We start from the raw sequence: 3,404 nt of genomic DNA, 5'->3' as shown, positions 1-3,404 counted from the left end.
CTACAGTATTTGCCAAATAGGGCCTAAACCTGTCTCTTATACACATCTAGATGTGTATAAGAGACAGGGCCTATATATGGTACTTGTTGAAAATCGAGAGAGCATTTTGAATTCGACTTCTTAAGACCTGCGAAATCTGCGGTGCAGCGTCTGTGGTGGCCAGTACACCGGGGGACGATCAATTAATCATCCAGTACGCATGCCCAATACACACGGGACTAACCACTTAACGTCCCTTTCGAAGGACGGGGTAATTACAGGAAAGTGTCTTAACGGTTACCTATAGACAAGGCAAGTTACAGCATATACATACTACAGGCAATAGGCATACTATTTTGGGAAAGTAAGGATTCAAAAACGATTTCAAATGCTGACTATTATACAGATCTGTCTACTACATAATAGGCTTAGTCATTATTTGTACATTACATAAATGATGAATACTTTTGATTTAAATACGTTTGTATAACATATCACTGTTGTACGGTATTATATTGTTAAATTTGAACAATAACGGTATTTGAGATGGTGACTTTCCATGCTAGCCCAGAAGATCATTCGTAAAGCAAAACATATGACATGCCTAAATATGGTCATGATGACATCACATCATGTCCATATATAGGCACATCATGACTATATATGGGCATATAGCAGTTTTTTTTATCAAAGAAAATTCGATAGTGTCGACAGAGCTTAAAACATGTCTGCTTATGGATTTGAACCAGAGCAGCTCTACATTTGTCATTACACTAAAAACCGTATAAAATATTAAGATATTGCGTGCAGTAAAACATTCATTGTCATTGGATATTTAGAGGGGGAAATGCAGACGGCCGCCATTCGTGCGTGTGAATAATGAGACGTTGATAAAGATCAAAATTCACGTTGCGATCCTAAAAATACTCCCGTGAACAAGAATATGATTAAAATTATCATAATGATGCCAATTCGCATATGAAATATCAAAAAGTAAAATAATAACGACATTCGGATATGATGAGTTTCATAGAAAACCGTTTTATGTCGCGTACAAACGAAATAGAATATCTTCCTTCCTATTATGCTGATGAGTTGCACCAATACTGCCAAGGATAGGCTTAAAGTAGGTCTAGATATTTGCAAAAAAAATCGATAAACGTCAAGTTTTAATATCCCATACTTTAAAGCAGACGTTATTGAATCATTATGGAACGAGTTTTGTGAAATGTACGCCATTCGTTTTCTCTCTCCACTAAATAAATGGTCACTGTGGAGCATGTGACACTGGAGCAGACAATCGAAGTTCACAGCGCAAATCAGGAGAATATCTCTTGATCATTATACCGTTACGGCAATGCTAGTAATAATATTATTAGGTTAGTCAGGAATATGATGCGTCCATAAAGCTATGAATGCTAGAAATGAATCTACTCACCAATGAAAGTACCATCCATTCTGCATTAAGCCACTGTATAGTATTATTTTGTTATGATTTTACACAGAACTACCGTAGTATCTCGATTGTGTTACACATGCTATGTCCCAGCAAGTTCTATCGTTCGCATTATACAGTCTCACGAACTCAACTAGACACGCTACTTGAGCACCAAACTAAAATTAAGTAGTTTACGTGACGTGGCCATTACGTAATGATAATCACGTAAATCGCTTACTTATACAATACTATAGCCATGAGGTATATATGGCATGAAACATTCTAAAAATGATGATTAATCGTCAGCTTCTCGTGTAGGAATGACAACCAGGATTGATTCCAGGTAAAGGTTATGGAGCATTGCCCACGGATAAAAGCGAGTGAAATAAGTTGAATAACCCTTATATATTTGCTTATCAACACTCGACTATAATATTAGGCGTTTCATTTCTGCAATGCAGGTAACTGTTGCCCCGGCAACAAAGTACAAAACTCTTACCTGTGGGGATAGTGTGGACACAGTGAGGCCAGGTTGAAGGTCCCATGAGGTCAGACACAGTGGGGCCATGCATGGTGTCCGTCCCGGAAAGGGTGCAGACACAGTGGGCTATACATGGTGTCCGTCCAGCAGGAAGCTTGCAGACACAGGGGGAACCATGCATGTTCGTTCCAGGGAGGGTGGAGACACAGTGGAGCCAGGGTGGCCGTTCTGGGGAATGTGTAGACATTGTGAGGCGAAGGTGAACCCGGGGGAGGGTGCAGACACAGTGGGGCCAGGGTGGCAGTCCTGGGGATTATGCAGACAGAGTGGCGCCAGGGTTACCATAGGATGGTGGTTATTCATTTAAAATTGTTCATTGATTCGTGTGTGAATGTAGGCCTATTTGATTTTTTAAAGTCATATAAACAATCACAGCGTTTCGTGACCGTCAAATTTGAACTCCACTTGAACTTGACTTGATTACACTATTAACAAACAGATTATAAAAGAATCTCATAATGTTATTCATTACAGGATTAAGCAATTTTGGTATAAACTAAAAAAAAAGAAATAAAAGCCGGATTCAGTATTTCCAAAATCCTACCCACTTAGAGCAAGCAAAAGGTTAATGAAGTGATTAGATTTTTTTTAAAGTCTTCGCTAATTTTAAAGACTGTACTGAAGAACCCGATTATCAACGATTTAGCGATTAAACGTTGGTTTTAACAGTTTAGCCTTGGGTGTAGCCTCATTACTTATCCATCACAAAGTGATGTGTATTTTAGTATTAATATGATTAAAAAAAAGTCAACAGTGGAATCAGTATGTCGAACGTAGTTACTAATCGAAATTAACTTATTAGGACCTACCATTTTCATTAAGCCAAAGTTCGAATTGCGCATGTCCATATCATAAGGTCAAAATAGTGCAAAACAAGGGGAACGTTCCCCCATCCCCCGTTTTCCTACTGGATCCGCGCCAGGATTGGCCGTGGATAAGGGCATGCGTAGTTTCAACCACGAACTGGCTTACTGCACATCAGGACTAAGGATTGGTTGTAGGCCTGAATCTAAACTTTAGGTCGGGCAAATTAAAATCTCAGGCATATTTTCCATATAATTTTCGGTATTTCAAGTTGCAGCTTTGTGTTTTAAAATAGTGAATTGATAACCTGGTTATTAAAAAATTATAGAACAAAAATGTAAGTAATATTAATAATAATGATGAAAATTATTGTACGATATAATAATATAGGGCCTACTTAATGTAATGTAAGTTACGAGTGATGAACAAACGACCATCTCGGTCAGGGGAGAACAACTTGTTGTGTCTTAAAAGTGCGGCTTTCTTACTGCAATATTCTTTTAAATGTCTTTCATTTTCAATTTACAATGCATTATTAGGTAATGAAAATGCTTATGTTAGGCCTATGTATTTTTTTTTGTATTCCAGTCAAAACAATACATATAATATATATATATATATATATATATATATATATATATA

At 37.4% G+C, this 3,404-nt stretch overlaps 1 protein-coding gene across 1 annotated transcript in view; it reads right to left on the bottom strand.

The window, feature by feature from the left end:
* LOC117122667 (acid-sensing ion channel 2-like) overlaps positions 1-1,751 on the bottom strand; it is an 18,283-nt gene extending 16,532 nt beyond the window's left edge. The window contains exon 1 of the mRNA XM_033268350.1: positions 1,418-1,751. The gene's annotated coding sequence lies outside the window, so the exon portion shown is untranslated. The remainder of the gene's footprint in view (positions 1-1,417) is intronic.
* Between the last annotated feature and the right edge of the window lie 1,653 nt (positions 1,752-3,404).

Source organism: Anneissia japonica, unplaced genomic scaffold, assembly GCF_011630105.1.
Source record: "Anneissia japonica isolate Jap-2015-1 unplaced genomic scaffold, ASM1163010v1 scaffold287945_len1679841_cov205, whole genome shotgun sequence".
NCBI lineage: Eukaryota > Metazoa > Echinodermata > Crinoidea > Comatulida > Comatulidae > Anneissia > Anneissia japonica.
This window is presented reverse-complemented; position numbering and strand designations above follow the sequence as displayed.